At 42.1% G+C, this 21,508-nt stretch overlaps 1 protein-coding gene across 5 annotated transcripts in view; it reads right to left on the bottom strand.

The window, feature by feature from the left end:
- RPTOR (regulatory associated protein of MTOR complex 1) overlaps window positions 1–21,508 on the bottom strand; it is a 445,897-nt gene that overhangs the window by 24,350 nt on the left and 400,039 nt on the right. The window lies entirely within an intron of this gene.

Genomic DNA, 21,508 nt, shown 5'->3' with positions numbered 1-21,508 from the left:
GGTCATGCTGCAAACTGCGGCCATCCTGGCCCCCAGGAGGCCCTGCCCTGTGCTCAAAGCACCTCCCCCGCCAGCTCAGGCTGCTGTGTCCTCGCTCTCTTGGGAGCACCCGGCACCTGTCCCTGCTGGCCCACAGGATTGTGGGTTCTGAGATATCTTGGTGGGCCAAGGGCTGCCTCACCTGTGGGTGAGGCCACAATGTTGGGAAGAGGCTCACACATGCCCCGACCTCACACAGCATCCTCTGACCTTGCACAGCATCCCCCGAACTCACACACGTCCCCCAGAGCTCACACACATCCTGACCTCATGCACGTCCCAAGCTCACACAGCACCCAGACCTCACACACGTCCCCTGGGGTGCTGCTGTCAGAGGGGACAAGTGGCTCCGCGGGGCCATGCAGGTCTGTGGGCGTGCTCTGCAGTGAGGACATGATGGCCAAGCGCTGCAGACCTGGTGAGCCAGCAAGGCAGGCACGGAATCTGCTACTTCAGGAGTATAAAGTACAGCACCAGAAAAAGAGGGGCGTGTATAGAGACTTTCGCCTTTATTCTTTCTCCAATGCTACAGAAGTTGGGGGCATTTGGTGTGAAGATAAACAAGCTCACCAAAAATAAAGTGAGTGACAAGGAGGTGCTGCTTCGTGGAAGGCTGTGGGCCATGCTGGATGTGGCCCTGGGACACTGGGGAGCCTTCTGAGAGCGGGGACCTTCAAGGCGTTACCTAGCCCTGGGGAGGGAGGGCCAACTGGACGTCAGGTGGATGGACATGTTGTGAAGGTGCTGAACTGCAGGCCTGCTGGGGTTCAAACTCACGTGCCATACGTTAGCGCTCTTCCCTAATGAGACAGGCCTAACAGAGACCCCAGTTCTCTCCTCATGAAATATGAGGATTGACAACCAACCTGGCCTTTTCTCTATTCACTGAGCCAAGGCCCTCCTTGTTCTGTGGCTTGTGTGTGGACACCCGCGTGTGAGCATGGGGGTTAGGGCTGTAGTTGTGTTGTTGTTAGGTGTTGTCGAGTCGATTCTGACTCACAGCACCCCCATGTAACAGCAGAACTGCCCCACAGGATTTCTAGGCTGTAATCTTAACTAAAGCAGATCACCAGGTTTTTCTCCTGTAGAGCCGCTGTGGGGCTCAAATCGTCAACTTTTTGGTTAGCAGCTGAGAACTTAGCCATCGCACCACCAGGGCTGTTCAAAGCCAAGGGCGTGCAACACTGATGTCCAAGGGAGGTGCAGGCTTCGCACGCAGAGAAGCAGCCGCTAAGTCCACTCTGCCCAGAGGCAGAACCAGGGGTCAGTGTGATCAGAGACGCAGCTCCCTGGTCATCCACACCATCACACAGACCTGGCTGACTCTGATTCATTCCCTGCCAGAAATCTAAGATTTGTAAAGTCCCAAAATACACGAGGAATAAAAGCAAAATAAAAGCCCTGCTTCCCCTTGGCCCACAGTGGAGGCAGAGGAACTTACTGCAGCCAGGCTGGGGTGAGCAACAGCATGGAAGTAAGGGGGGACCCATACTTGCTACTTCAAACATTTGTGGACAAGGTACAGAAGACAAGAATATTCAACACAGTCATGGTAAGGCTCTCCTGTGCTAACGTGGAGGAAAAGAATATTCAACACAGTCACGGTAAAGCTCTCCTGTGCTACCATGGCTGAGACAGTGCAGAGAAAGTGAGGGCCTCTTTTGGTAGTTAGTATACAAACACATGTGCACAGCACCTGTACCTCCTTCAATGTTTTCTGCTATATTTGATAACAAGACAAAAACAAACCAGCCCCCAGCCTCACTCTGATGCCTACTGTCATGGACTGAATTGTGTCCCCAAAAAGTTATGTGGAAGTCCTAACTTCTCTGCCTGTAAATACGACCTTGTTAGAAACAGTGGTTTTCTCTTGCTGTGTTAATGAGGACACACCAGAGCAGGGTGGATCTTAAACCTAATCCCTCCTGAGAGGTGTCTGGTAAAACGAGCAGGACAGACACAGAGACACTCGGGGCAGACAGACACGAAGGAACGCCAAGGAGCTTCTGGGCTACTGACAAGGAAGGACCCTCCCCAAGAGCCAGTCTCCAGCTCTGTGAGGCAGCATATTTCTATTCCGTGAAGTCCCCGCTGCGGCACGTCTGTCATGGCTGCTCCAGGGATGGAGATACCTACTCTCAGAGACGGCCTGCAGGTTTCCTGCTGGCATCGCATCACTATGCTCTGTTCTCTTCCTTCTTAAAAATCACAAAAACCAACCACACTCAGCAAAACAGCAACAAAAACCCAAAAAGCACACCCAAGCCCGAAACAACAGCAAGTGTCTAATGACTCCATCCAAGAGTCGCTGGTGTGGAAACAAGCCTAAGGTGGCAGATGGGAGAGGTGTGGCTTTATTTTATGACTGCAGAGTTTATCAGGAAGGAGGGACAGATGGCCACGATGGACAGCAGCAGTAAGGCGGGTGCTGAGACCCTGCTAATGAAGCCTGGTCTCTCGGGAGAAACTGCAGAACGAGGTCCAAGGCCTGCTGGAGCCAGAGGGCACGGGGCTGAGGGACCAGACGCTGGACGAGCTCTCCCTGCACCGGCCGAGCCCCGCATCACTCCCTCTTGGGAATCCCAGAGGCTGTGGGCAGACCTGGCCTGGGCTCAGCTCCAGAGAAAACAAAGACAAAGGAAGGGAGTGTTGTGCAAGGCGCAGGGCACGCTGGCAGCCCAGGTGGTGAGAGACAGACCGCCATCTTGTACCATCCCAGACAGCATGAGGGAACCACCTCCCAGTTCAGGAACTTGGCCTCATGACGGGGGTGGGGGGGTCAGGTGGAATCCAGTCACAACTTTCCTCATGTAGCTAGTTCTAAGAAATGGAGAGTGATGCCCTGGGGTGTATGTGTGCCCTCTTCTCCTGTTGGCTGCCCTCTCTACCTGGGGGCCGCCCTCTTCTCCTGGGGGCTGCCCTGTCCACATGGGGGCCGCCCTCTCCTCCTGGGTGCCGCCCTGTCTACCCGGGGGCTGCCCTGTCTACCCGGGGGCTGCCCTCACCTGCGGGGGCAGCATGCAGGCTAGGCTGAGCACAGAGGACTGTCAGAGCTGGAATTGTAATGTGGCTGTGGAAGCAGCAGACCTCCTTGGGGACAATCAGGATGGAGGCAGAGGTGGCTGTGGGTGGCGAGAGGCAGTAGCTGGAGGAAATGTGGCTGTCCTCAGTGCTTGGGGACGCTGATGAGGACATGTCCCAGGAATTACTGTGCTGGCGATTTCCTGGGCAGCACGGCTCTTTATCACTCTTCCGCTCTCTCCTCCTCCCCACCCATCGCTCTGCAGCCTGGATAAAGGCTCTGAGTCAACAAAGCCTCCCGGAGGAGGTGGGTGTGGGCACGGTGCGCCAAGCGGAGGAGCATGACCTGGCTCCGCTCAGACAGAAACCAATTACGATCCGGAAGCCTCCCACGGACAGCTGATGGCCTCCATCCTCCATGTGTAGAGAAGCTGGGGAACAAAGCCAGGCAGAGGGGCCCTGTAAATGCCCAGGGCAGCGATCTGGGCACATTCGCATGGAGGAAACCCTTCCATGTGAGTCACAGGCTGTCCATTCCCACACCTCTCAATAAAAAAGGCTCCAGGTGCAGGGGAGAAATCATGACACACCTCCACGGCTGGCAAGGCTGAAAAGCCCTGGATGAGTGAGAGGGGAGGGGGCCCTGGGGAGGCTCGTGAACGTCAATGCCAAATCATTAAACCTCGAGGTCCCTGATCTCTCCCAGCACACAGAGCATCTTCTGATCACAGGAAGTGAGAACAAACTTGCTGCACACTGGCTTTTCTCCCTGATGTGCTTGATTTTTTCCAGCATTTAACAACCAACAACCAAAACCACAAAAAACGCCACATAATCACTAATGTCATCTCTTCCGGAACAGCTGATGCCACCAAGCCTGTAGGCGTCAGAGCACGGAGGCCTTCGTGGGTGTTGGGTGTTTGATAGGTAACGTAGGTGTTGACATTGACTCAGCTAATGCCACATGCACACTCTAAAACCAGGTGCTGTCGAGTTGACTCCAACTCATGGCAAACCCATGAGCGTCAGAGCAGAACTGCGCTCCACAGGGTTTTCAATGGCTGAGTTTTCGAAAGTACATCCCAAGGCGTTTCTTCCAAGGTGCCTCTGGGTGGACTCGAAACCTTCTAGCCTTTAAGTTATTGGCTGAGCACTTAACCAGTGCTCCATTATGCATATTACATCTAAGGGTTTACAACCCCTTGCCAAGCTCCTCTTGAGTACAAACTCAGACGTGAAGACCTGAGTTCACTGCACGCACTTACACCCAACATGGGCAGGCCACTTTTGGCTACTTGATTTCCTAAACGTGAATTTAACACTAGGGGAAAAAAAGTTTTGATTTTTCCCCTAAAGTCAGGTTAACTGACGTATAATTTACATACAGCAAATTTTGCCCTGTAGGATTCTGAGTTTTGACAAACATACAGTCTCATAACCACCATAATCAAGACAGACAGTAGTCCCGTCACCCCCACCCCCCAAACTTTACATGCCTCTTTGTGGTCAACCACTCCCCTCCACCCAGCCCATCAATTCCTGATCTGTTTTCTGTCCTCTAGCTGTGCCTTTCCCAGAACATCATATAAACAACTCATACAGCAATTAGCCTGGTGGGTCTGGCTTCTTCCATTTAGCACAGCATGTCCCTGATTCACCCACTTTGTCTGTCATTAGTCTGTTTTTGCTGAGTGTTATTCCATTGTTCTCTCACGTCACAGTTTACCTAGTCACTAGGTGAAGGATATCTGGGTTTCTTGTTATTGGTGATTATAAATAAAGTGCTATAAATCTTTGCATACAGGTTTTTGAGTGGACACAAGCTTTCATTTCTCTTGGGGTATTCAGGAATAGGACTGCTGGGTGTATGGTAAGTATATGTTAACTTTCTAAGAAGCAGGCAAGTTTTCCCGAAGTGTCAGTAATATTTTGCACTTTCACCAGCGATATTGCTCCACAACCTTTGTCAACACTTGGTATAGACAGGTTTTGAATTTTCAGCCACTCTTAATTGTGCTCATGCGGAGTGTGTACATAGACCAAGAGGCAGTTGTTCAAACAGAACGAGGGGATACTGTGTGGTTTAAAATAAGGACAGGTGTGTGCCAGGGTTGTATGCTTTCACCATACTTATTCAATCTTTATGCTGAAAAAATATTCAAGAAGCTGGACTATATGAAGAAGAATGAGCCATCAGAATGGGAGGAAGACTCATTAACAACCTGCGATATGAAGATGATACAACCTTGCTTGCTGAAAGCGAAGAAGACTCGAAGCACTTACTGATGAGGATCAAAGGCCACAGCCTTCAGTATGGATTGCACCTCAACATAAAGAAAACAAATATCCTCACAACTGGATCAATGAGCAACGTCATGACAAACAGAGAAACGACTAAAGTTGTCAAGGATTTCATTTTACCTGGATCTACAATCAACACCCATGGAAGCAGCAGTCAAGAAATCAAAAGACACATTGCCTCGGGCAAATCTGCTGCAAAATACCTCTTTAAAGTGTTAAAAAGGGAAAATGTCACTTTAAGGACTAAGGTGTGGCTGGTGGTGTTTTCGGTCACCTCATATGCGCACAAAAGCTGGACAATGACTAAAGAAGACCAAAGAAGAATTGATGCCTTTGAATTATGGTGTTGGTGAAGAATACTGATTATACCATGGACTGCCAGAAGAATGAACAAATCTGTCCTGGAAGAAGTACAGCCAGACAGAACAACTAAATAAACCCATAACAAAAGAAGAGGTTGAAAAAGTAATTAAAAAACTCCCAACAAAGAAAAGCCCTGGCCCTGACGGCTTCATTTGAGAATTCTACCAAACTTTCAGAGAATGGTTATCATCACTACCACTAAAGGTATTTCAGAGCGTAGGAAAGGATGGAATACTCCCAAAGGCATTCTATGAAGCCACCATATCCCTGATACCAAAACCACGTAAAGACTCCACAAAAAAAGAAAATTACAGACCAATATCCCTCATGAATTTAGATGCAAAAATCCTCAACAAAATTCTAGCCAATAGAATTCAACAACATGTCAAAAAAATAATTTACCATGAGCAAGTGGAATTCATACCAGGTATGCATGGAATGTTCAACATTAGAAAAACAATCAATGTAATCCATCACATAAATAAAAAGACAAGAATCACATGATTTTATTAATTGATGCAGAAAAGGCATTTGATAAAGTCCAATACCATTCATGATAAAAACCCTCAGCAAAATAGGAATAGAAGGAAAATTCCTCAACATTATAAAGGGCATTTATACAAAGCCAACAGCCAACATCATCCTAAACGGAGAGAGACTGAAAGCATTCCCCTTGAGAAAGGGAACCAAACAAGGGTGCCCTTTATCACCACTCTTATTTAACATTGTGCTGGAGGTCCTAGCCAGAGCTATTAGGCTAGATAAAGAAATAAAGGGCATCCAGATTGGCAAAGGACAAGTAAAAGTATCTTTGTTTGCAGATGACATGATGTTATACACAGAAAAACCTAAAGAATCCTCAAGAAAACTACTGAAACTAATAGAAGAGTTTAGCGGAGTATCAGGATACAAGATAAACATACATAAATCAGTTGAATTCCTCTACACCAACAAAGAGAGCGTCAAAGAGGAAATCACCAAATCAATACCATTTACAATATCTAACCAGAGATGTAAAAGACCTATACAAAGAAAACTAGAAGACATTACTGTAAGAAACCAAAGGAGACCAACATAAGTGGAAAAACATACTTTGCTCGGGGATAGGAAGGTTCAATATTGTAAAAATGTCTATTCTCCACAAAGAGATCTATAGATAAAATGCAATCCCGATCCAAATACCAGTGACATTTTTTTTTAAATTTTTATTGAGCTTCAAGTGAACGTTTACAAATCAAGTTAGTCTGTCACATATAAGTTTATATACACCTTACTCCATACTCCCACTTGCTCTCCCCCTAATGAGTCAGCCCTTCCAGTCTCTCCTTTCGTGACAACTTTGCCAGCTTCCAACCCTCTCTACCCTTCCATCCCCCCTCCAGACAGGAGATGCCAACACAGTCTCAAGTGTCCACCTGATACAAGTAGCTCACTCTTCATCAGCATCTCTCTCCTACCCACTGTCTAGTCCCTTCCATGTCTGATGAGTTGTCTTCATGAATGGTTCCTGTCCTGGGCCAACAGAAGGTTTGGGGACCATGACCGCCGGGATTCCTCTAGTCTCAGTCAGACCATTAAGTATGGTCTTTTTGTGAGAATTTGGGGTCTGCATCCCACTGATCTCCTGCTCCCTCAGGGGTTCTCTGTTGTGCTCCCTGTCAGGGTAGTCATCGGTTGTGGCTGGGCACCATCTAGTTCTTCTGGTCTCAGGATGATGTAAGTCTCTGGTTCATGTGGCCCTTTCTGGCAGTGACATTTTTTAATGAGATGGAGAAACAAATCACCAACTTCATATGGAAGGGAAAGAGGCCCTGGATAAGTAAAGCATTACTGAAAAAGAACAAAGTGGGAGGGCTCACACTACCTGATTTTAGAACATATTATGCCACCACAGTGGTCAAAACAGCCTGGTATTGGTACAACAACAGATACCAATGGAAGAGAACTGAGAATCTAGACATAAATTCATCCACATATAAGCAGCTGATATTTGACAAAGGCCCAAAGTCTGTTAAACGGGGAAAAGACAGTCTCTTTAACCAATGGTGCTGGTATAACTCGATATCCATCTACAAAAAAATGAAATAAGACCCATACCTCACACCATGCACAAAAACCAACTGAAAATGGATCAAAGACCTAAATATAAAATCTAAAACGATAAAGATCATGGAAGAAAAAATAGGGATAACGCTAGGAGCCCTAATACATGGCATAAACAGTGTAAAAATGTTACTAATAATGCACAAACGCCAGAAGAAAAACTAGATAACTGAGAGCTCCTAAAAATCAAACACCTATGCTCATCCAAAGGCTTCACCAAGAGTAAAAAGGTTACCTACAGACTGGGAAAGTTTTTAGCTATGACATTTCTGATCAGTACCTGATCTCTAAAGTCTACATGTTACTGCAAAAACTCAACAACAAAAAGACAAATAACCCAATTAAAAAATGGGCAAGGGATATGAACAGGCACTTCCCTGAAGAAGACATTCAGGTAGCTAACAGATACGTAAGGAAATGTTCACCATCATTAGCCATCAGAGAAACGCAAATCAAAACTACAATGAGATTCCATCTCACGCCAACGAGGCTGGCATTAATCCAAAAAACCCAAAATAATAAATGTTGGAGAGGTTGTGGAGAGACTGGAACACTTATACACTGCTGGTGGGAATGTCAAATCGTACAACCACTTTGGAAATCAATCTGGCGCTTCCTTAAAAACCTAGAAATAGAACTGCCATAGGATCCAGCAATCCCACTCCTTGGAATATATCCTAGAGAAATAAGAACCTTTATACGAACGGATATATGCACACCCATGTTCACTGCAGCCCTGCTTACAATAGCAAAAAGATGGAAGCAACCAAGGTGCCCATCAAAGGATGAATGGATAAATAAATTATGGTATAGTCATACAACAGAACACTGTGCGTCGATAAAGAACAACAATGAATCTGTGAAACATATAACATGGAGGAATCTGGAAGGCATTATGTTGGGTGAAATTAGTCAGCTGCAAAAGGACAAATATTGTATGAGAACACTCTCATAAGAACTCAAGAAATAGTTTAAATGGAGAAGAAAATATTTTTTGATGGTTACGAGACGGGGGAGGGAGGGAGGAAGGGAGAGAGGGATTCACTAATCAGATAGTAGACAAGAACTAATTTAGGTGACAGGAAAGACAACACACAATACAGGAGAGGTCAGCACAACTGGATTAAACCAAAAGCAAGTAAGTTTCCTGAATAAACCGAACGCTTCGAAGGCCAGCATAGCAGAGGTAGGGGTTTGGGGACCATCGTTTCAAGGGACATCTAGGTCAACTGGCATAGTAAAATCTATGAAAACATTCTGTATCCCATTTTGGAGAGTGGTGTTTGGGGTCTTAAATGCTAGCAAACGGCCATCTAAGATGCATCAATTAGTCTCAACCCACATGAAGCAAAGGAGAATGAAGAACACCAAAGACATAAGGTAATTATGAGTCCAGGAGACAGAATGGGCCACATAAATCAGAGGCTACATCAGCCTGAGACCAGAAGAACTAGATGGTGCCCAGCTACAACCTATGACTGCCATGACAGGGAACACAGCAAAAAATCCCTGAAGGAGCAGGAGAACAGTGGGATGCGAACTCAAATTCTTGTAAAAAGACCAGGCTTAATGGTCTGACTGAGACTAGGAGGACCCCAGAGGTCATTGTCCCCAGACCTTCTGTTAGCCCAAGAAGGAACCATCTCCAAAGCCAACTCTTCAGACAGGGATTGGATTGGACTATGGGACAGAAAATGATACTAGTGAGGAGTGAGCTTCTTGGATCACATAGACACATAGACTATGTGGGCAGCTCCTGTCTGCAGGGGAGATGAGAAGGCAGAGGGGGACAGAAGCTGGATGAATGGACACGGGGAATATAGGGTGGAGAGGAGGAGTGTGCTATCTCATTAGTGGGAGGGCAACTAGGAGTATATAGCAAGATGTATATAAGGTTTTGTATGAGAGACTGACTTGATTTGTAAACTTTCACTTTAAGTACAATAAAAAAAAAAAAAGAAGTACAGCCAGAATGCTCCTTGGAAGCAAGGATGTGGAGGGTTTGTTTCCCAATCTTTGGACATGTTAGTAGGAGGGACCAGTCCCTGGAGAAGGATATCATTCTTGCTAAGGTAGATGGTCATCAAAAAAGAGGAAGACCTTCCAGGAGATGGACTGACACAGTGGCTGCAACAATGGGCTCAAGCATAACAATTGTGAGGATGGTGCAGGCGCAGTGTTTCGTTCTGTTGTAATAGAGTCACTTGCAGGGGCATCTCACTGAGGTTAACTTCCTAAAGGCTGAGCATCTTTTCATGTGCTTATTCACCATCGGTATATCTTGCTCAGTGAAGTGTCTGTTGAAATCTTTTATTTTTTTTTTTAATTGTAGTTTAGGCAAAAGTTTACAGAGCAAATTAATTTCTCATTAAACCGTCAATAACACAAATTGTTTTGTGATCTTGGTTGCCAACCCCACAATGTGGCAACAGCCTCCCCTTCTCCACCCTGGGTGTTGAAATCTTTTGCCCATTTTTAAACCTGGTTTGCATTTTTTTTTTCTTATTTTGAAATTTTGAGAGCTCTTTATGTATGTCCTTTATCAGAAATGTGCTTTACAATTTTTTTCCTGTTGGTGGCTTGTCTTTTTGTTTTCTTAACACTGTCTTTTGAAAAGCAGAAGTTTTTTTAAAATTTTGATGAAGTCCAATTTATCATTTCTTTTCTTTTTATAACTTGTACTTTTTGTATCCTGTTAAAGAAACTGTTGTCTAACGCAGGGTCAGAAAGATTTTTTCCTGTGTTTTCTTCTGGAGGGTTTATAGTTGTAGGTTTCATGTTTAAGTCTAAGACACACTTTGAGTTAAGGTGTGAGGTATGGGTTGAGGCTCTTTTTTTTCTTTCCTTGCATATGGGTGTCCAATTGTCCCACCACCACTTGCTGAAAAGGTATCTTTTCTCTGTTGAACTGCCTTTGCACCTTTGCTGAGAACCGCTTGACCGTATTTGTGTGCATCTATTTCTGAACTCTCACTTCTGTTCCACTGACGCACGCGTCTTTTTTTTCACCAACTATACACTGTCTCGATGACTCGGACTTCATGGTAAGTCTGGAAATCACTGCAAGTCCCTCTATTTCAAAATGGTTTTGGTTAGTTTTGCTTTTTCATATATGTTGTAGAATAAACGTGTCAATTTCTATAAAAATCTTACTGGAATTTTTACTGGGATTGCATTGAATCTATATACCAATTTAGAGAGTTTTTTAACACCTTAACACTGAGTTTTCTGATCCATTTAACATGGTACATCTTTCCATTTAGTCAGGTCTTCTCTGATTCCCTTCATCATTGTTTGTAGTTTTCAGTATACAGGCCTTGCACATTAAAAAAAAAAAAAAAAATTAGATTTAGACCTAAGTAATTTTTTATTTCATGTTTCTGGTACTATTGTAAATACTGCTGATTTTTAATTTCAATTGTTCATATACAAATACAATTGATTTTTGTATACTGAACTTGTATCCTGCAATTTCACTTGTTCTAGCAGCACTGTGCAGACATTTTGGGACTCTCTGTGTACAGCAATGCCTATGAATAGTGACAGCTTTGTTTCTTCCTCTCCATCTGTATGCATTCATTTATCTTGCCTTACTGCATTGTCCAGGACCTCCAGTAGGATGTTGAACAGAAATGATGAGAACAGACATCCTTGCCTTTTTTCTGATCTTAGAGAGAAAGCATTCAGACTTTTACCAGCAAGTGTAATGGCTCAGGACCAGGCAGTGTTTTGTTCTGTTGTGCATGGGGTCGCTATGAGTTGGACGGCACCTAACAACAACAAGGACGCAATGTTACCTGCAGGTTTTTGTAGGTGCCTTTTATAAGAGTAAGAAAGTTTCCTTCTATTCCTAGTTTGATGACGGCTTTTTTTTTTTTTTTAAATCAAGAATGACTGCTGAATTCATTTTGTCAAATGCTATTTCTGCAGCTGTTGAGATGATCAGTTTGTCTTCATTAATCTGTAGATACGGTCAAGTACATGAGTAATTTTCAAATGCTGAATCAGCTTTGCATTCTCAGAAGGGAATCCACTTTGTGTACTACCCTTTATGTATATTGCTGCATTTGATTTGCCTAATATTACGTTGAGGATTTTGTGGCTAAGTTCATGAGGGTTGCTGGTTTGTAGTTTTCTATTCTTGTAATGTTTTCGTCTGGTTTTACCATCAGAGTGATGCTGGTTTCCTATGGTGAGTTGGGAAGGGTTCACTCCAATACCAAATGCTGAGATTGTATAGAATTGGCATTATTCTTCCTCGAACATTTTGAAAAATCTTCTAGTGAAGAAAACATCTGGGCCTAGAGTTTTCTTTGTTGAAAGATTTTAAACTACGAATTCATCTTCTTTAATGGACATAGGACTCTTCAGTTTATCTATTTCTTCGTGAGTTTGGTTTACGTCTTTCAAAGAATTTCTCTATTTCATCTAAGTTGCCGAGTTTTGGGGCATAGAGTAGTGATGGACCCCCTCTCATTCCTGAGGGGTCTTGATTTTTTTGCTTGTTTTTCCCTCTTCGTTTTCCTTGACTTCTGATTTTATCTTTTTATCTCCTTCCTTCTGCTTAGTTTGGGTTTGATTTGCTGCTCTTTTTTCTAGTTTCTTATGGTGGAAGCGAAAACAATTTGAGTCATTTCCTCTTTTCTAAGTGTTTAATGCTTTAAATTTCCCTCTAAGCACTGCTTTAGCTGCAGCCCACAGGTTTTGCCAGGTTGTGTTTTCATTTTCATTCAGTTCAAAGTACTTTCTTAATTGCCCTTGTGACTTCACATTTGGCCCATGGACTATTTAGAAGTGTGTTATACGGTTGCCAAATACTTGGAGTTTTCCAGAGATCTATTAATGATTTATAGTTTAATTCTGTTGTGATCAGAGAATATATTTTACGTGATTTCCATTAGTTTACATCTGTAAAGCTTCACTTTATGGCCCAGAACATGGACTATCTTGGTGATGGTTCTTTGTGACGAAGATGTGCATTCTGCTGTTACTGGGTGGAGCATTCCGTGGGTGTTAGACTGTTGGGTGGAGTGTTCCCCGGTTGTCAGCCAGACTGTTGGATGAAGCGTTCTGTGGGGTGGAGTGTTCTGTGGGTGTCACTCAGATTGAGAGTGCTGTTGAGAGGCTCTGTATGCTGATTTTTCCATCTATTTGTTCTATTAATTACTGAGAGAAGAGCGCTGAAGTCTCCAACTATAACTGCGGATTTACCATTTTCTCCTAGATCTACCTGCTTTTGCTTCATGGATGTGAAGCTCTATAGTTGCATACACATTCGACCTTTATCATTAACATTGGAGTTCCTGGGTGATGCAAACAATCAGGTGCTTGACTACTAGCTGAAGGGTTGGCGGTTTTAACTCACCCAGAGGCATCTCAGAAGACAGGCCTGGAGATCTGCCTATGGAGCACAGTTCTACTCTGCACACATGGGGTTGCCACGAGTCGGAATTGACTCAACAGCAACTACCAACAACAACAACGACATCGTTACGTGATGTCCCTCTTCAACCCTAGTCATACTCCTTGTTCTGAACTCTGCTTTTAACATGGCCACTCCAGCTGTCTTTTGATTAGTATCTGCATGGTGTATCTTTTTACATTATACACTTTTAACCTATTACGAGATCATATTTAAAGTGGACAGCACAAAGTTGAGCTTTTTTTTTTTTAAATAAAATTTGTCAATCTCTATCTCATAATTGGTAACTTCAGACTACTCACATTAAATGTAGTTATCAGTATGACTGGCTTAAAATCTAACATCTGCTAGCTTTATGTTTCGGCTGTTCTTTTTTCTTCCCCCTCTTTTTCTTCCTACTTTTGGATTAATAGTGTTTTTTGTTTTTGTCATTCTATTTATCCCCACTACTGGCTTATTAATGTGCTCAGCTGCTAACTGAAAGGTTCTAAGTTTGAGTTCTCCCAGAGGCACCTTGGAAGAAAGGCCTGGCATCTGCTTCTGAAAAATCTGCCACTGAAAACCCTATAGAGTGCAGTTCTACTCTGATAAACACATGGGTCACCATGAGTCAGCTGACTTGACAGCAGCTGGTGGTAGAGGTGGATTGGCTTATTATTTATACCTCTTACAAGGTTTTTTTTTTTGTTTGTTTTGTTTGTCTTTTTATTGTGCTTTAAGCGAAAGTTCACAATTGAAGTCAGTTTCTCATACAAAAACTTATACACACATTATTACGTGACCCTAGTTGCTCCCCCTATAATGTGACAGCACACTCCTCCTCTCCACTCTGTATTTCCCAAGTCCACTCAGCCAGCTCCTGTCCCCCTCTGCCTTCTCATCTCGCCTCCAGACAGGAGCTGCCCACTTAGTCTCAAGTGTCTACTTGAGCTAAGAAGCACACTCCTCAACAGTATCTTTTTATGTCTTATCCAGTCCAGTCTAATCCTTGAAGAGTTGGCTTCAGGAATGGTTTTAGTTTTAGGCTAATAGAGAGTCTGGAAGCCATATCTTCTGGGGTCCCTTCAGTCTCAGTCAGGCCATTGAGTCTGGTTTTTTAATAAGAATTTGAGTCCTGCACCGCACTTTTCTTCTGCTCAGTCAGGGACTAAATGCTGTGTTCCCTGTCAGGGCAGTTCATTGGTGGTAGCCGGGCACCATCTAGTTCTTCTGGTCTTGGGCTGATAGAGTCTCTGGTTTATGTGGCCCTTTCTGTTTCTTGGGCTCACATTTTCCTTGTGTCTTTGGTGTTCTTCATTCTCCTTTGCTCCAGGTGGGTTTGGACCAATTGACGTATCTTAGATGGCCACCTGCTAGCTTTTAAAACCCCAGATGCCACTCACCAAAGTGGGCAGAACATTTTCTGCATAAAATTTTCTTTAATGATTGCCCCAGGATATTCAATACACAACATAGTGAGTGGCCGTTTACCTTCAAATGCTATTGTGCTGCCTCGTGTATGACGTAAGAGCCCTGATGGTGTACTTCCAAGCCCTCCCTTCCACCACTTGTGCTATGACTGGCATGCATTTTACTTCTACACGTGGTATAAACCTACAACATGCTGTCACTAGTTCTTTTTTTGGGGGGGGTTATGCTGGAAAAGGTTTTATTTTTTTATTTATATACATGAGAAGAACAGATTAATCCAAGGCAAATTTTGTATGCAAGGACTACTAAGAAACCCTAACATAGAATTGCCTTCATCACCTTAAGACAAGGCTGACCAAGAGATTTAAGATAATCTTGTCTGTTCCTGTTTGCCTATTCCTCTTTACAAAAATTCAGAGTTAGTAAGCATTGGTTTCATGAATAATTAGATTTTAATTTGTTTGAGGGTAGATACAGTTGTTCCCAATCCCAAGTGCCTTTCACAGCTTCTCGTTGTGCACTGCCTAGTAAATTTTGACTCATTAGATGACGTTAGATGACAGAGTAGAAAAGCCCCATAGGGTTTCCTTGACTGTCATTTTTTTTTTTAATAATTTTTGTGTTTTAAGTGAAAGTTTACAAATCAAGTCAGTCTCTCACACAAAAACCCATATGCACCTTGCTACACACTCCCAATTACTTTCCCCCTAATGAGACAGCCTGCTCTCTCCCTCCACTCTCTCTTTTCGTGTCCATTTCACCAGCTTCTAGCCCCCTCCACCCTCTCATCTCCCCTCCAGGCAGGAGATGCCAACATAGTCTCAAGTGTCCGCCTGATCCAAGCAGGTCACTCCTCACCAACATCCATCTCCAACCCAATGTCCAGTCCCATCTACGAAGAGTTGGCTTCAGGAATGGTTCCTGTCCTGGGCCAACAGAAGGTCTGGGGGCCATGACCACCAGGGTCCTTCTAGTCTCAGTCAGACCATTAAGTCTCGTCTTATGAGAATTTGGGGTCTGCATCCCACTGCTCTCCTGCTCCCTCAGGGGTTCTCTGTTGTGTTCCATGTCAGGGCAGTCATCAGTTGTAGCCGGGCACCATCTAGTTCTTCTGGTCTCAGGATGATGTAGTCACTGGTTCATGTGGCCCCTTCTGTTTCTTGGGCTCATAATCGCCTTATGTCCTTGGTGTTCTTCATTCTCCTTTGATCCAGGTGGGTTGAGACTCATTGATGCATCTTAGATGGCTGCTTGCTAACGTTTAAGACCCCAGACGCCACTCTTCAAGGTGGGATGCAGAATGTTTTCTTAATAGAGTTTATTATGCCAATTGACTTAGATGTCCCCTCAAACCATGGTCCCCAGACCCCTGCCCCTGCTATGCTGGCCTTTGAAGCATTCAGTTTATTCAGGAAACGTCTTGCTTTTGGTTTAGTCCAATTGTGCTGACCTCTCCTGTATTGTGTGCTGTCTTTCCCTTCACCTAAAGTAGTTCTTACCTACTATCTAATTAGCAAATGCCCCTCCTCCACCCTCCCTCCCTCCCCCTCTCGTAACCATGAAAAAATGTTTTCTTCTCAGTTTAAACTATTTCTCAAGTTCTTATAATAATAGTGGTCTTATGCAATATTTGTCCTTTTGCAACTAATTTCACTCAGCATAATGTCTTCCAGGTTCCTCCATGTTATGAAATGTTTCACAGATTCCTCACTGTTCTTTATCGACGCATAGTATTCCATTGTGTGAATATACCATACTTTATTCATCCATTCATCCGTTGATGGGCACCTTGGTTGCTTCCATTTTTTGCTATTGTAAACAGTGCTGCAATAAACATGGGTGTGCACATATCTGTCCATGTAAAGGCTCTTACTTCTCTAGGATATATTCCAAGGAGTGGGATTACTGGATCATATGGTAGTTCTATTTCTAGCTTTTTAAGGAAGCGCCAAATTGATTTCCAAAGTGGTTGTACCATTTGATATTCCCATCAGCAGTGTAGAAGTGTTCCAATCTCTCCACAGCCTCTCCCACATTTATTATTTTGTGTTTTTTTGATTAATGCCAGCCTTGTTATAATGAGATGAAATCTCATTTTAATTTTGATCTGCATTTCTCTAACGGCTAATGATCGTGAACATTTCCTCATATATCTGTTAGCTACCTGAACGTCTTCTTTAGTGAAGTGTCTATTCATATCTTTTGCCCATTTTTTAATTGGGTTATTTGTCTTTTTGCAGTTGAGTTTTTGCAGTATCGTGCAGATTTTAGAGATCAGGTGCTGATCAGAAATGTCATAGCTAAAAACTTCTTCCCAGTCTGTAGGTAGTCGTTTTACTCTTTTGGTGAAGTCTTTGGATGAGCATAAGTGTTTGATTTTTAGGAGCTCCCAGTTACCTAGTTTTTCTTCTACATTCTTTATAATGTTTTGTATACTGTTTATGCCATGTATTAGGGCTGCTAACGTTGTCCCTATTTTTCCTTCCATGATCTTTATCGTTTTAGATTTTACATTTAGGTCTTTGATCCATTTTGAGTTAGTTTTTTGCATGGAGTGAGGTATGGGTCTTGTTTCCTTTTTTTGCAGACAGATATCCAGTTATGCCAGCACTGTTTGTTAAAAAGGTTGTTTTTTCCCCATTTAACTGTTTTGGGGCCTTTGTCAAATATCAGCTGCTCATATGTGGATGGATTTATATCTGGATTCTCAATTCTGTTCCATTGGTCCATGTATCTGTTGTTGTACCAGTATCAGGCTGTTTTGACTACTGTGGTGGTATAATAGGTTCTAAAATCAGGTAGTGTGAGGCCTCCCACTTTGTTCTTCTTTTTCAGTAATGCCTTATTTATCCGGGTCCTCTTTCCCTTCCATATGAAATGGGTGATTCGTTTCTCCATCTCATTAAAGAATGTCCTTGGGATTTGGATCAGAATTGCATTAAATGTATAGATCACTTTTGGTAGAATAGACATTTTTATAATGTTAAGTCTTCCTATCCACGAGCAAGGAATGACTTCCACTTATGTAAGTCTCTTTGGGTTTCTTGCAGAAGTGTACTGTAGTTTTCTTTGTATAAGTCTTTTACATCTCTGATAAGATTTATTCCTAAGTATTTTATCTTCTTGGGGGCTACTGTAAATGGCATTGATTTGGTAATTTCCTCTTCGATGTTCTTTTTGTTGGTGTAGAGGAATTCAACCGATTTTTGTATGTTTATCTTGTATCCTGATACTCTGCTGAACTCTTCTATTAGTTTCAGTAGTTTTCTGGAGGATTCCTTAGGGTTTTCTGTGTATGAGATCATGTCATCTGCAAATAGAGATACTTTTACTTCTTCCTTGCCAATCTAGATGCCCTTTATTTCTTTATCTAGCCTAATTGCTCTGGCTAGGACTTCCAGCACAATGTTGAATAAGAATGGTGATAAAGGGCATCCTTGTCTGGTTCCTGATCTCAATGGGAATGTTTTCAGGCTCTCTCCATTTAGGGTGATGTTGGCTGTTGGCTTTGTATAAATGCCCTTTTTTATTATGTTGAGAAATTTTCCTTCTATTCCTATTTTGCTGAGAGTTTTTTTATCATGAAGGAGTGTTGAACTTTGTCAAATGCCTTTTCTGCAACAATTAATAAAATCATGTGATTCTCGTCTTTTATTTTATTTATGTGGTGGATTACGTTAATTGTTTTTCTAATGTTGAAACATTCCTGCACCTGGTATGAATCCCACTTGGTCATGGTGAATTTTTTTTTTGATATGTTGTTGAATTCTATTGGCTAGAATTTTGTTGAGGATTTTTGCATCTACGTTCATGAGGGATACACGTCTGTAATTTTCTTTTCTTGTGGTGTCTTTACCTGGCTTTGGTATCAGGGATATGGTGGCTTCATAGAATGAATTTGGTAGTATTCTGTCCTTTTCTATGCTCTGAAATACCTTTAGTAGTAGTGGTGTTAACTCTTCTCTGAAAGTTTGGTAGAACTCTGCCGTGAAGCTGTCTGGACCAGGGCTTTTTTATGTGGGGAGTTTTTTGGTTACCTTTTCAATCTCTTCTTTTGTTATGGGTCTGTTTAGTTGTTCTACCTCTGTTTGTATTAGTTTAGGTAGGTAGAGTGTTTCTAGGAATTCTTCCATTTCATCTAGGTTTTCAAATTTGTTTTGAGTATAGTTTTTCATAGTAATCTGATATGATTCTTTTAATTTCAGTTGGGTCTGTTGTAGTATCGCCCATCTCATTTCTTACTCGGATTATTTGCTTCCTCTCCTGTTTTTCTTTTGTCCGTTTGGCCAGTGGTTTATCAATTTTGTCGAGTTTTTCAAAAAACCAGCTTTTGGTCTTGTTAATTCTTTCAATTGTTTTTCTGTTTTCTATTTCATTTACTTCAGCTCTAATTTTTATTATTTTCTTCTGGTGCCTGTGGGTTTCCTTTGTTACTCTCTTTCTATTTGTTTAAGTTGTAGGGATAATTCTTTGATTTTGGCCCTTTCTTCTTTTTGGATGTGTGCATTTATTGATATAAATGGGTCTCTAAGCACCGCTTTTGCTGTGTCCCAAAGGTTCTGATAGGAAGTGTTTTCATTCTCATTGGATTCTATGAATTTCTTTATTCCATGCTTAATGTCCTCTATAATCCAGTCTTTTTTGAGGAGGGTATTGTTCAGTTTCCAAGTGTTTGATTTCTTTTTCCTGCTTTTTCTGTCATTGATTTCCACTTTTATGGCCTTATGGTCAGAGAAGATGCTTTGTAATATTTCAATGTTTTGGATTCTGCTAAGGCTTGGTTTATGACCTAATAAGTGGTCTATTCTAGAGAATGTTCCATGTTCACTAGAAAGAAAGTAGACTTGGTTGCTGTTGGGTGGAGTGTTCTGTATATGTCTACGAGGTCAAGTTGGTTGATTGTGGCATTTAGATCTTCCGTGTCTTTATTGAGCTTCTTTCTGGATGTCCTGTCCTTCACCGAAAGTGGTGTGGTGAAGTCTCCTACTATTATTGTGGAGCTGTCTAGCTCACTTTCCAATGCTGATAAGAGTTTGTTTTATGTATCTTGCAGCCCTGTCATTGGGTGCATAAATATTTAATATGGTTATATCTTCTTGGTGCATTGTCCCTCTAATCATTATATAGTGTCCTTCCTTATCCTTTCTGATGGATTTAACTTTAAAGTCTGTTTTGTCAGAAATTAATATTGCCACTCCTGCTCTTTTTTGATTGTTGTTTGCTTGATATATTTTTTTCCATCCTTTGAGTTTTAGTTTGTTTGTGTCGCTAAGGTGTGTCTCTTGTAGGCAGCATATAGATGGATCTTGTTTTTTTTATCCATTCTGTCACTCTGTCTCTTTATTAGTGCATTATAGATAGGTATGAATTCAGTGTTATCATTTTGATGTCTTTTTTTTTGTGTGTTGACAGTTTCTTTTTCCCACTTGATTTTATGTGCTGAGTAGATTTTCTTTATACATTGCCCTTTCCTCATATTTGTTGTCGTTGATTTTGTTTCTGCTGAGGCTATATTTTTCCCTTGTATTTTATTTTGATGAGTAGGATAGTTTGTCTCCTTTGTGGTTACCTTATTATTTACCCCTATTTTTCTAAATTTAAAGCTAACTTTTATTTCCTTGTATTGCTGTTATCTTCCTCTCCATATGGAAGGTGTATGATTACGTTTCTTAGTCCCTCTTTATTATTTTAATGTTGTCTTCTTTTATATAATAACATCGCTGGTACTCTGTTCTGGGCTTTTTTTTTTTTTTTTTTTTTTATAATCTTGCTTTGTTTTTTTGGATTTCCCTGTCTCGGTTGACTTCTGGTTGCTCTGCCCAGTGTTCTAGTCTTGGGTTGATACCTGATATTATTGATTTTCTAGCCAAAGAACTCCCTTTAGTATTTCTTATAGTTTTGGTTTTTACAAATTCCCTCAACTTATGTTTATCTGGAAAGTCTTAATTTCACCCTCATATTTAAGAGACAGTTTTGATGGATATATGATTCTGGGCGGGCAATTTTTTTCCTTCAATTTTTTAAATATGTCATCCCATTGCCTTCTTGCCAGCATGGTTTCTGCTGAATAGTCCGAGCTTATTCTTATCGGCTCTCATTTGTAGGTGACTTTTCGTTTATCCCTTGCTGCTCTTATAATTCTCTTTATCTTTGGTTTTGGCAAGTTTGATTATGTCTTGGTGGCTTTCTTTTAAGATCTACCTTATGTGAAGTTCGATGAGCATCTTGGATAGATATCTTCTCATCTTTCACAATATCAGGGAAGTTTTCTGCCAACAAATCTTCAACAATTTTCTCTGTATTTTCTGTTATCCCTCCCTGTTCTGGTACTGCAATCACTCGTAGGTTATTTCTCTTGATAGAGTCCCACATGATTCTTAAGGTTTCTTCATTTTTTAAAATTCTTTTATCTGATTTTTCTTCAAATATATTAGTGCCAAGTGATTTATCTTCAAGTTCAGAAATTCTAGCTTCTACTTGCTCAATTCTGCTCCTCTGGCTTCCTATTGAGTTATCTAATTCTGTAATTTTATTGTTAATCTTCCAAATTTCTGGTTGCTGTCTGTCTATGGATTTTTCCAGCTTACTAAACTTTTCATTATGTTCCTGAATAATCTTTCTAATTTCTTCAGTTGCTTTATCTGCTTGTTCCTTGGCTTGTTCTGTGTATTGCCTCATTTCCTTCCTGATGTCTTGAAGGGTTCTGTATATTAAACTTTTGTATTCTGCCTCTGGTAATTCCAGGAATGTACTTTCATGTAGAAGTTCCCTGGATTCTTTGTTTTGAGAGCCTGTTGAGGTGATCATGGTCTGTTTCTTTATGTGACTTGATATTGACTGTTATCTGCA

The sequence above is a fragment of the Elephas maximus genome, chromosome 19 (assembly GCF_024166365.1).
Source record: "Elephas maximus indicus isolate mEleMax1 chromosome 19, mEleMax1 primary haplotype, whole genome shotgun sequence".
NCBI classification, from domain to species: domain Eukaryota; kingdom Metazoa; phylum Chordata; class Mammalia; order Proboscidea; family Elephantidae; genus Elephas; species Elephas maximus.
This window is presented reverse-complemented; position numbering and strand designations above follow the sequence as displayed.